This window comes from Somniosus microcephalus, chromosome 23 (genome assembly GCF_052327205.1).
Source record: "Somniosus microcephalus isolate GS21.2 chromosome 23, FLI_Smic_1.0, whole genome shotgun sequence".
In the NCBI taxonomy this organism is placed as follows: domain Eukaryota; kingdom Metazoa; phylum Chordata; class Chondrichthyes; order Squaliformes; family Somniosidae; genus Somniosus; species Somniosus microcephalus.
The window spans coordinates 56,668,716-56,681,828 of record NC_141009.1 but is presented as its reverse complement, the minus strand read 5'-3'; positions in this window follow the sequence as shown (position 1 = coordinate 56,681,828).

Sequence of the window (13,113 nt, the reverse complement as noted above, 5' to 3'; positions counted from 1 at the left end):
CATTTGGCCCAATCAGTCCATGCCGGCGTTTATGCTCCACTGGAGCCTCCTCCCATCCTTCCTCATCTAACTCTCGACCAGCATAACCCTCTATTCCCTTCTCCATCATATGCTTATCTAGCCTCCCCTTAAATGCATCTATACTTTTCACCTCAACTACTCTCTGTGGTAGTGAGTTCCACATTCTCACCACTCTCTATATAAAGAAGTTCTTTCTGAATTCCCTATCTGATTTCTTGGCGACTATCTTATATTGATGGCCTCCAGTTTTGCTCCTCCCTATTATGTCCGTGTATAATTGAGACACGGACTGCAGGAGTTGATTATAACAAGTCTTTACTGAATGGAGACAACCTGGAAACTGAAACTACAGAAGCCTGCTAGGGCCTTTTATACAGGGGTGGTCACTGCCGGTACTGCAGTCTGAGACCAGTTATTCCCTTAAAGGTACAGACACAACAATTCCTCCCCTTTTAGATAAACAGTACATAACATTCATTTAACAACTAAATAATAACTAATTACAATTACAATTACGGTTGCTAGATACATTGGTTAAAGTTAAGCAATTATAAGTTCAGTCTTTGAGGAGGCTTCCTGATTCTGTCTGGATAACGCCCCTTTGGGGTATCAGGTTCTTCTGGCAAAGTTGAGTCGGGATCAATGTCGTTGTTTGGTTCGTCTGCTTCCAATATCACCGATTCTGCGGTAGATGCAATTGGTACTTTGGTTTCATCACCAGGTGTATCAGATCGTGGTGTGGAGTTGACGTTTTCCAGTGACTCTAGAATCTGGTCAGCATGGCGTCTTACAATGCTCTCTCCAACATCCACGGTATACATTAGAGGTCCTTGCCGTGTACAGATCGTTCCTGGCTGCCATTTCTCTGTGCGGTAGTCCCGGGCCAAAACTGGTTGACCTATCTTAAAACTCCTGGTCGGCCTTTCATTCATATTCTGAAACTGCCTGTTCTCCACATCTCTTCTGATGTTTGGCTTAACCAAATCCAAGCGGCATCGTAGTCTTCGATTGAAGAACATCATGGCTGGAGTTTGGTTGGTAACCGCATGTGTCACATTCCGGTAGGCAAACAAGAAGTTATCCACCTTGTGCTGTAGGGGTATATCTTCATTACACATTGCCTTGATAGCCTTCTTGAATGTTTGAACAAACCTCTCGGCCAATCCATTAGTGGCTGGATGATATGGGGCGGATGTGTAATGCTTAACACCATTGTCCTTTAAGAACCTCCGGAACTCTTCAGACACAAACTGTGGCCCATTGTCAGAGCAAATCTGTTCAGGCAGCCCATTCCTGGCGAATATGGTTCATAAGACTGTGATAGTTTTTTCTGTGGTGGTTGAGGACATTGTTATTACCTCTGGCCACTTTGAATGTGCATCCACCGCAATTAAAAACATCGAGTCCATAAAGGGACCAGCAAAATCAATGTGCACCCTTTGCCATGGAGATGAGGGCCACGCCCATGGATGTAGAGGGGCTTGTGGTGGGGCGTTTTGGACCTTCTGGCATCCTGTACAGCTCTTGGTCATCTCTTCGATTTCTCTATCGATTCCTGGCCACCACACAAACGCTCTGGCTAAGTTCTTCATTTTTACCCCTCCCAGATGACCCTCATGGAGCTCATTGAGCACGCTATCCTTCAATTTGGGTGGAATTACTACTCTGGATCCACACATCAAGGTTCCTCTGCACACTGACAGCTGTTCTCTTCTCAGCGAGAATGCTGGCAGCAGTGGTTCGCCATGTGCTGGCCATCCCTTCACCGTTAAATCATAGACCCAGGAGAGTGTCGGGTCAATTCGTGTTTCCTTTTCTATGTTTGCATTCGTCACAGGGAGACATTCGACTATGGTCGAGTGGAATATCTCCACTGGATCCACTGCAAGTTCTTCTTCCACCGTCGGCAACGGTAGGTGCGACAATCCATCAGCATTCCCATGCTGTTTAGTGCCTTTGTACTCGATGTCATATTGGTGTGCCCCTAGGAAAAGGGACCACCTCTGTAGCCGTTGTGCTGTCATTATCGGTACGCCCTTCTGAGGGTTGAAAATGGAGACAAGAGGTTGATGATCAGTTAGTAGAGTAAATTTCTGACCGTGCAGGTAGTGATTGAACTTCTTCACCCCCCCACACCAGGCTGAGGGCCTCTCTGTCAATCTGGGCGTAGTTACGCTCGGCTGAAGTTAACGAGCGTGACGCAAAAGCTATCGGCCTCTCTGAACCATCAAGGAATTTATGTGACAGTACCGCCCCAATGCCGTAGGGAGACGCATCACACGCCAGTCTTATCGGTAGTGATGGGTTGTAGTGAGCCAATACTTCTCTTGAAGTGATTAGGTTCTTACTCTTCTGAAAGGCCCACTTACATTCATCGCTCCATTTCCATGCTACTCCCGTTCGTAGTAGGGCGTTCAGTGGGTGCAGAATTGTGGACAAATTCGGCAAAAACTTATGGTAGTAATTCACCAATCCGAGGAATGACCTCAGTTGCGACACATTTTCAGGTGCTGGAGCCTTAACTACCGCTTCAATTTTGTCAGGGGACTTATGCAACCCCTCTTCATCAATCACGTGGCCACAATACGATATCTGTTTCTTAAAAAACTCGCACTTGGGGCGATTGGCTCGTAGCCCATGTTCACGTAGTCTAGTGAGCACCTGCTCTAGGTTGGCAAGGTGTTCACTGTCATCTTCACCTGTCACTAGGATGTCGTCCAAGTAACACTGAGTCCCCGGAATCCCTTGCAGGACTTGTTCCATCGCTCTTTGCCATATTGCCGGAGCTGATGCTACTCCGAATACCAGTCGATTATACTGGTAAAGACCTTTGTGAGTGTTTATCGTGAGATACTTCCTAGAGGATTCTTCAACCTCCATCTGCAAATATGCTTGTGCTAGGTCAATTTTTGTAAAACGCTTCCCTCCAGATAGTGAGGCGAAGATATCTTCTATCCTTGGAAGAGGATATTGTACTGTGTGAAGGACTGGGTTCACCGTCACCTTGAAGTCCCCACAGATGCGAACCTTCCTTGGCTCCTCAGACTTATTGTTTAACGTTTTCTTCATGACAGGAACGATGGGTGTCGCCCACTCGCTCCAGTCTACCTTAGATAACATGCCTGCATTCTCCAGATTCTCCAGCTCTGCCTCGACGGCTGGGCGAATTGCATACGGTACCGGTCTTGCTTTGAAAAACTTGGGAATTGCATTCTCCTCTATTTTTATCGAGGCGGTTACACCTTTAAGAGTGCCCAGTTCTTGTTGAAATACCTCTTTGGCGTCAGCTAAGATTGTTGACAATCGTCCAGGAGTGACGTCGTCATCCTTTTTACCAGCCACCGTCAGTGCCTGAATGGAGTGCCAGTCTAAACTTATCTTTCTGATCCATTCACGTCCCAATAACGGTGGTCCACCATCTTGCAGTATGTAGAGATACAATTTCCGTATTTTCTTGCCGTTGTATTCGACAGGCACCCTTACTTTTCCTCTGGGGTATACTTTTTGCCCCGTATACATCCTCAAGACAATGGATGTCTCTCTCAAGGGTATGTGTGAGAATAGCCGCTCGTAGTCTCGTCGATTCATGACGGTTAGAGCTGATCCTGTATCCAATTCCATTTTGACTTGGGACCCTGCTATCGTGAGGGTGACCCAAATGGTTCGGTGATCCTCTTTTGCGATTATGTTGTGAAGTTTGAGACAGCTTAGTCTCTTGTTCCCGGATTCACTATCGCTCATCTGGTCTTCGGAACTACTGTCCGTCATCTTTTGTACTTTCCTGTACGGTTCCTTCGTAGCCTTTTTGTTGTCGTTGGTCTTCTTCCCAGACCTGCAAACTCATGCAATGTGTCCCATCTTTCCGCATTGCCTGCATATTTTGTCCTTGGACCAGCAGTCCTTCTGGTCATGGTTTGTTCTGCCGCAGCGATAACATTTTGCAAATCCCCGTGTCATTTCGTGGGTGCCGTATTCCTGTGGCTTTTGTTGTATTTCCGCAGCTCCCCTGGCTGCTGCTTCGTACGATACTGCCACGCTGAAAGCCTTATCTAGCGTCAGCTCTTTCTCTGAGAGTAACCTCTTCTGGGTTCCTTCACTCAGGAGTCCACAGACAAATTTGTCCCGTAGGGTATCTGCCAGTCCTGCTCCGAACTGGCAGTGCTTTGATAGCTTGCGCAGTTCCGTAAGGTAATCAGCATTGCTCTCGTCTTTATGCTGATTTCTCCGGTGGAATTTAAATCTTTCTGCTATCAGCAGCAGTGCAGGGTTTAGGTGTTCCTGTAGGACAGCAACAATTTCGTTAAAACTCTTCGCCTTCGGTTTGGCTGGAGTAATCAGGTCCCGCAATAGGCCGTACGTTCTTGCGCCCATTAAATTTAGCAATACCGATGCCTTTTTCTCATCGGCTATTTCGTTTGCCTCGACTCTTTCCACATACGTGGTCCAGTCTTCGATTGCATTATCGAAGGCAGTGATATAGCCAGTCTTTGGCATCTTGAAAATCTAAGATGGCGCCTCCCGCGCTTTGCCTTCTTCCCCGATTTAACAAAATGGCGCCTCCCGTGCTTTGCCTTCTTCCCCGCTGGATTAAGATGGCGCCTCCCGTGCTTCTGTCTTCTCCGCTGTTGCTAGCGCTGTTGCTGCCATTTTATGCCTTGATGGCGACGCCCTATGGTCTTCGCGCACTTCCCCCCCGCGCTGCTGCTAACGCCGCTCTCCGCGGTTTCCGTGGCAAACTGCAGCTCCTCGCGGCTTTCTGTGCGTTTAATTTTTTTTATTTTTTTTATTTCCCCGTCATCGGAACAACCCTGCGGGACTGGTGGCATAGTGGTTAGCACTGTTGCCTCACAGCACCAGGGACCCGGGTTCGAATCCGGCCTCGGGTGACTTTCTGTGTGGAGTTTGCACATTCTCCCCGTGTTTGCGTGGGTTTCCTCCGGGTGCTCCGGTTTCCTCCCACAGTCCAAAAATGTGCGGGTTAGGATGATTGGCCATGATAAATTGACCCTTAGTGTTAGGGGGATTAAATACGTGGGGTTACGGGGATAGGGTGGGATATGTGTTGGTGTAGGGGTTACGGGGATCAGGTGGGATATGTGTCGGTGCAGGCTCGATGGGCCGAAATGGCCTCTATCTGCACTGTGGGGTTTCTGTGATTTCTGTGATTTCTGTGACTCTTGCCTCCCTCTTCTCGGGTCTGTACGCTGCCCGGCTTCGTAGCACCGGCCACGCCCAGTGTGCTCCACCCTCTCTCTCGCTCCTCTTCCCGACAACGCTGCTCGGCCCCGTTGCAAGCCACCCGCTCGAACTCTAGACCGCCGCAGCCCAGGAAGGATCAGTGTACTACCTGCCACCAGCCCGATTAGCTGAAGCACCATCGACAGGATAACCAAGCCCCGCTCTCGACAGCCTCTCCTGCAAATCTTCAACTCCGCTGACTCAGGCGGATGCCCACGGTCGACGCCTGTTTCTACTGTTTCTTTCTTCCTTCTGGCCTCAACCTCTGATAACTTCGCTTCAGGGATGGATCCCCATGAGGTGGTGCAGATTGTAGGTAAGTTCGTATCTGCTCGTCGCCAGTATTATGTCTGTGTATAATTGAGACACGGACTGCAGGAGTTGATTATAACAAGTCTTTACTGAATGGAGACAACCTGGAACTGAAACTACAGAAGCCTGCTAGGGCCTTTTATACAGGGGTGGTCACTGCCGGTACTGCAGTCTGAGACCAGTTATTCCCTTAAAGGTACAGACACAACACTCCCCACAAGTGGAAACATTCTCTCTGTACCCACTCTATCAAAACCTTTCATAATTTTAAAGACCTCTATTAGGTCACCCCTCAGCTTTCTCTTTTCAAGAGAAAAGAGACCCAACCTGTTAATCCTTTCCTGATTGGTATAACCTCACATTTCTGGTATCACCCTTGTAAATCTTTTTATCTGTAACTTGTATTTATATAGTGCCAAATTAACAGATCCATATCCAGAGTCCGAAAGTAATAGCCCCCAGCATCTATTGGCCTCATTCCATGACTATTAACCCATTATTGGGAGTGACCTCTTTCTATCTGCATTTATTTGTTAGCACCAAGAAAGTATTTTGTTTCACAGGTTTATTCTCTTATATGTACAGCAATTGACACTTGAGCAGTATGTAACTGAACCGACCAGGGGGCAAGCAACCTTAGATTTGGTCCTGTGTAATGAGACAGGATTAATTAAAAATGTCCTAGTAAAGGATCCCCTTGGAATGAGTGACCATAACATGGTTGAATTCCATATTCAATTAGAGGGTGAGAAGGTTGGATCTCAAACAAGCGTGCTGAGCTTGAATAAAGGAGACTATGAAGGTATGAGAGTGGAATTGATTAGAGTGGACTGGGAAAATAGATTAAAGGGTAAGACGGTACACGATCAGTGGTGTACATTTAAGGAGTTATTTTACAACTTCCAAAAAAAATATATTCTACTGAGGAAAAAAGGGTGTAAAAGAAAAGATAGCCATCCGTGGCTAAGTAAAGTAATTAAGGATAGTATCTGACTAAAAACAAGGGCATATAAGGTAGCCAAATCTAGTGGGAGGATAGAAGATTGGGAAGTCTTTAAAAGACAGCAAAAAATAACTAAAAGATTGATTAAGAAAGGGAAGATAGATTATGAAAGTAAATTAGCAAAAAATATAAAAACAGATAGCAAACGTTTCTATAGTTATATAAAAAGAAAAAGGGTGGCTAAAGTAAATGTTGGTCCCTTAGAGGATGAGACCAGGAAATTAATGGTGGGAAACATGGAGATGGCAAAAACGCTGAACAAATATTTTGTATCAGTCTTTACGGTAGAGGACACTAAGAATATCCCAGCACTGGACAAACAGGGGGCTCTAGGGGAGGAGGAGCTAAATACAATTAAAATCACTAAGGAAGTGGTACTTGGTAAAATAATGGGACTCAAGGCGGATAAATCCCCTGGACCTGATGGCTTACATCCTAGGGTCTTGAGGGAAGTGGCGTTAGGGATTGTGGATGCATTGGTAATAATTTTCCAAAACTCCCTGGACTCAGCAAAGGTCCCGGCAGATTGGAAAACTGCTAATGTAACACCCTTATTTAAAAAGGGTAGTAGGCAGAAGGCTGGAAACTATAGACCTGTTAGCCTAACATCTGTGGTTGGTAAAATGTTAGAGTCCATTATTAAGGAGACAGTAACGGGACATTTGGATAAACATAATTTAATAGGATAAACTCAGCATGGTTTCATGAAGGGGAAGTCATGTTTGACAAATTTGCTTGAGTTCTTTGAGGAAGTAACATACAGGGTGGATAAAGGGGAACCAGTGGACGTAGTGTATTTAGACTTCCAAAAGGCATTTGACAAGGTGCCACACAAAAGATTATTGCTCAAGATAAAAAATCACGGGATTGGGGGTAATATTCTGGCGTGGGTGGAGGATTGGCTCTCTAACAGAAAGCAGAGGGTTGGGATAAATGGTTCGTTCTCAGACTGGCAATCAGTAACTAGTGGTGTTCCGCAGGGGTCAGTGCTGGGTCCCCAACTCTTTACAATCTATATTAACGATTTGGAGGAGGGGACCGAGTGTAACATATCAAAGTTTGCAGATGATACAAAGGTGGGAGGGAAAGTAGTGAGTGAGGAGGACATAAAAAACCTGCAAAGGGACATAGACAGGCTAAGTAAGTGGGCAGAGATTTGGCAGATGGAATACAATACTGGAAAATGTGAGGTTATGCACTTTGGCAGGAAAAATCATAGAGCAAGTTATTATCTTAATGGCAAGAAACTGGAAAGTACTGTAGTACAAAGGGATCTGGGGGTCCTGGTGCACGAAACTCAAAAAGTTAGTATGCAGGTGCAGCAAGTGATCAAGAAGGCCAATGGAATGTTGGCTTTTATTGCTAGGGGGATAGAATATAAAAACAGGGAGGTATTGCAGCAGTTGTACAAGGTATTGGTGAGACCGCACCTGGAATACTGCATACAGTTTTGGTGTCCATACTTAAGCAAAGGCTCTTGAGTCAGTACAAAGAAGGTTCACTCGGTTAATCCCGGGGATGAGGGGGTGGTCATATGAGGAGAGGTTGAGTAGATTGGGACTCTACTCATTGGAGTTCAGAAGAATGAGAGGCGATCTTATTGAAACATATAAGATTGTGAAGGGGCTTGATCGGGTGGATGCGGTGAGGATGTTCCCAATGATGGGTGAAACTAGAACTAGGGGGCATAATCTTAGAATAAGGGGCTGCTATTTAAAAACTGAGATGAGGAGAAACTTCTTCACTCAGAGGGTGGTAGGTTTGTGGAATTTGCTGCCCCAGAAAGCTGTGGAAGCTACATCATTAAATAAATTTAAAACAGAAATAGATAGTTTCCTAGAAGTAAAGGGAATTAAGGGTTACGGTGAGCGGGCAGGAAATTGGACATGAGTGTAGGTTCGGAATGGTCATGGCCCTGTGGGTAGTGGAGCGGGCCCAGGGGCCGTGTAGCCTGGCTCTGCTCCTACTTCTTGTGTTCTAATTCTGTGTTAGATTTCAGGAGATGGTTTTATTCCTGTTCCTGGCTGGGGTGGAGATCGCCTTTACAGAAGGTAAGTACTGTAGAAAATATAGGGACAGAGTGATCTCCTGGACGAGTTTCGATCGCCTAGATGGGTCGGAGAGGAATTTCCCAGATTTTTTCTCCCAAATTGGCCATTGGGTTTTTTATCTGGTTTTTCGCCTCTCCCGGGAGATCACATGGGTTCGGGTGGATGGAGAGTGATAGAAGATTTGAGGTTAGGATCAGATCAGCCATGATCTTATTGAATGGTGGAGCAGGCTCGAGGGGCCGATTGGCCTACTCCTGCTCCTATTTCTTATGTTCTTATGTTCTTATTCATTACACTGTTCCAATGAAGCTCAACGTAAGCTCGAGGAACAGCACCTCATCTTTCGATTAGGCACTTTACAGCCTTCTGGACTCAACATCGAGTTCAACAATTTCAGATCATAACCTCGGCCCCTATCATTTTTTTCACTCTCTCTCACATGGCAGCTGTCGATCATTCTGCCAGGGCCATTTACACTTCATCTCGAGTCATCTTTTGTTTCTTAACTTGTCCCATTACCATCTCCTTTTGCCTTGTACCATCATTCCTTTTGTCTCTTAATCTCTCATGCTTTCCATCCTATCACAGACCTTCCCTTTTGTTCTTTCCTCCCCCCCCCCCCCCGCTGCCCCTACATTTGCTTAAAAACCTGTTACATCTCTAACTTTTTCCAGTTCTGACGAAGGGTCATTGACCTGATACATTAGCTCTGTTTCTCTCTCCACAGATGCTGCCTGACCTTCTGAGTATTTCCAGCATTTTCTGTTTTTTTTTGACACATTCATTATGCTTTTAGTGACTGAATGTTATTCCATTTTCACTGTGGAGATTTCACTCTACATACCCACCAACCTAGAAAACGAGCAAAAGTTAACACTTTTGCTGTCACAGCCCCCGTAAAGCTGGCATCTCCACAATGGCCCTGAATAAAAGTTTCTGACATGTGAAAGCAAGGCATTACATTGAAAGCGCAGTAGAGCATGGACTAATACACCAAACATTCCTTCACACTTAAGTAAAAAGACTGCATTTGTATAAGAGCATAAGAAATAAGAGCAGGAGTAGGCCATATGGCCCCTCGAGCCTGCTCTGCCATTCAAAAAAATCATGGCTGATCATCGACATCAACTCCACTTTCCCGCCCGATATATGGCCTTTCACGACCTCAGGTTGTCTGAATGCGTTTTACAGCCAATACTTTAGAAGTATTCGCTGCTCACGATGCGGTCTCCTCTACATTGGGGAGACCAAACACAGATCGGGTGACCGCTTTGCGGAACACCTCCGTTCAGTCCGTAAGGGTGACCCCGAGCTTCCAGTCGCCTGTCATTTTAATTCACCGCTCCATTCCCACTCGGATCTCACCGTCCTTGGCCTCTTGCATTGTTCCACAGAAGCTCAACGTAAACTCGAGGAACAGCACCTCATCTTCCGATTAGGCACTTTGCAGCCTTCTGGACTCAATATCGAGTTCAACAATTTCAGATCATAACCTCGGCCCCTATTACATTTTTACTTATATTTTTTTCCCCCCACCCCTTTGTTTTGGGTTTTCCCTCCCCCCTCCTTCCTCTTGTTTTTTTACATGGCAGCTGTCTCTCATTCTGCCAGTACATTTCACACCTAATCTAAGCCGTCTTTTGTCTCTTTACTAGTCCTATCACCATTTCGTCTTGTTTTGAATACCTCTTAATGTCTCTTCACTTCTTTTGTTCCCTCCCAGCCCCTCCTTTCGATCTATTTCATTTCCTTTCCAGTTTTGAAGAAGGGTTTCGACCCGAAACGTCGACTCTAACTTCTCTCCACGGATGTTGCCTGGCCTGCTGAGTTTTTCCAGCATTTTCTGTAGTTATTTCGGATTTCCAGCATCTGCAGTATTTTGCTATCGTACCATCTTTAGAAGTGTAGTTGCTGTTGTAGGAACCGTGGCAGCCAATTTGCAATTTGCAAGGCCCCACAATCAGCAATGAGGTAATGACCAGATATTCTGATTTAGTGATCTTTGTTGAGGGATAAGTATTGGCAAACTCCAATGCTCTTCTCCGAATAGTGCCGTGGGATCTTTTACGTTCACCTGGGAGGGCAGACGGGGCCTCGCTTTAACTTCTCATCTGAAAGTCGGCACCTCTGACATTAAACTTGAAAGGGTATTCAAATATTGAAGGCACCAGTTTTATTTTTGTGCGTGGGAGGGGGTGGGTCTGGTGACGTGACCTCCCAGGAAATTTCGATTTTGACACATTATTTGACACATTTTCCAGTATTTTGGAATCTACAAAGAAGTTGGGCATAGCAACGTTTTCATCTGCAGAGGAAGGGACTTTTGTTTAACTTCATTGAAAACTAATCTTGTCATTTTTCAGACTAATTGATTTATCTTCATATTTTGAAACTTCTTGCTCCCAGTTGCAGTGGATAATTTATTATTGGGAGGTTAATAGCAAAATGGGGTTTCAACCCACTCTTATCTTATATATATAAACGGATGCTTCTTTCTGTCTGTCTGTCCTTCTGTCTGTCTGTCCTTCTGTCTGTCATCACGTGTGCGTCTGTATGGTATGCGCTCGAAAGTTATAGAGCGTACCTACGCGTGCGTTACGTCGAAAGAAAGCTTACCTTTCCAAAACGGCCTTAAGCATATTTACGTTTCGGCCGGGCAAAAGTCGCGCCCGCGGTATCCGAAAAACCTGCAACATTCCGCTCATTAGCACCTCATTATCCGCTCATTAGCGACAGAGTGACTTCGAGGTCGACCAATCGTACGCCGGGTTGCTGGCGCGTGCGGCCGGGCCCTCCTACGGTCGAGTGACGGGACGATTGACCAATCCTACGCTTTGGTGACCTAACGGTCGACCAATCGGTGCATGTGTGGGCAGGCCTTATCGTTCTGAACCGAGGTGAGTAGCCGCCATCTTGCTTCCATTCTTTTTCCTGCTTTCTGCGTCTTTCTTTTCAAATATACATTTCCAGCAAAATAAAATTGCTTTTATTACATTGTTTTAAAAAAAACTTCATTCATTTGTAAATATTTTCTCTAACCTGAAGATTCTTTTTCCTACCTTTCCCCGTTTTTGTTAGGCCTGAAAGCCTGGGCCTTTCTTGCCCAGCCAGGCCCGAGCTAGGTAATTGTCCCACGGCTTCTGCTAAGCTCCTCCCCCCTCCCCCCCGCCCCCCCCCGGTGTCACGTTACCCGGGGCAACGGCGTCAGCCACGAGGGTCAGGGTGCGCGCGCAGCAGGAGCAGCTGAGACGCGGCGTCTCTCTGTTCCCCGCTCGGCTCGGGCGGGGGGGGGGCGGGGCTCTCGGGAGTGCGGATCTCGGCCGGGGCTTGGTGAGCAGGAAGGGTTACCCCGGCAACCGGGCCTGCCGGCCGGGGCAACGGCATCAGCCACGAGGGTCAGGGTGCGCGCGCAGCAGCAGCTGAGACGCGGCGTCTCTCTGTTCCCCGCTTGGCTCTCGGGAGTGCGGATCTCGGCCGGGGCTTGGTGAGCGGGAAGGGTTACCCCGGCAACCGGGCCCGTCGGCCGGGGCAACGGCGTCAGCCACGAGGGTCAGGGTGCGCGCGCAGCAGGAGCAGCTGAGACGCGGCGTCTCTCTCTGTTCCCGGCTCGGGCGGGGCTCTCGGGAGTGCGGATCTCGGCCGGGGCTCTCGGGAGTGCAGATCTCGGCCGGGGCTTGGTGAGCGGGAAGGGTTACCCCGGCAACCGGGCCCGCCGGCCGTCTCTCACAGCCGCAATCAGCGGTCTTGAAGCCAGCTCGGGAGGGCGGGGCTCCGGAGGGCGGGGGGCCGGTGCTCAGAAGATCGGGCCTCCGGAGTTCGGTGGTGGTGGGGTTGGGGGGCCAACCTCGGGATTTCGGGGGGGGGGGGGGGGTGAGCCTCGGGGGGGCAGGGATCAGGGGGCTCGGGTGTGGGGGGGGGCGAGCCTCGGGGATCGGGGGGCTCGGGGACTCTCCCCCTTCCCCTCCCTCTCCCCCCCTCCCTCTCCCCCCCTCCCCTTCCCTTCCCCCTTCCTCCCCTTCCCTTCCCCCCTCTCTTTCCCCCCCGTCGCTCTCTCTTCCCCCCAGTCGCTCTCTCTCTTCCCCCCCAGTCGCTCTCTCTCTTCCCCCCAGTCGCTCTCTCTCTTCCCCCCAGTCGCTCTCTCTCTCTCTTCCCCCCAGTCGCTCTCTCAATCTCTCTTCCAACAACAACATGCCCTCGAAAAAGCCTCGGCACCGCCGGGCACTCCAGCTAGTCTATATATATAAAGGAGTCGATCTGTCTGTCCTTCTGTCTGTCTGTCCTCGGGTGTGCGTCTGTCCGGCTATGCGCTCGAAAGTTATACTGCGTACCTACGCGCGCGTTACCTCCGAAGAAAGCTTACGCTTCCGGGACGCTGGTAAGCGTATTTACTTTTCGGTCAGATGAAAATTGTTCGTGCCTTATGCAAAAAACCTTCAAAATTAAACTCATTATCTGCTAGCATTGATTTACTGACGTCAAGGTTCGACC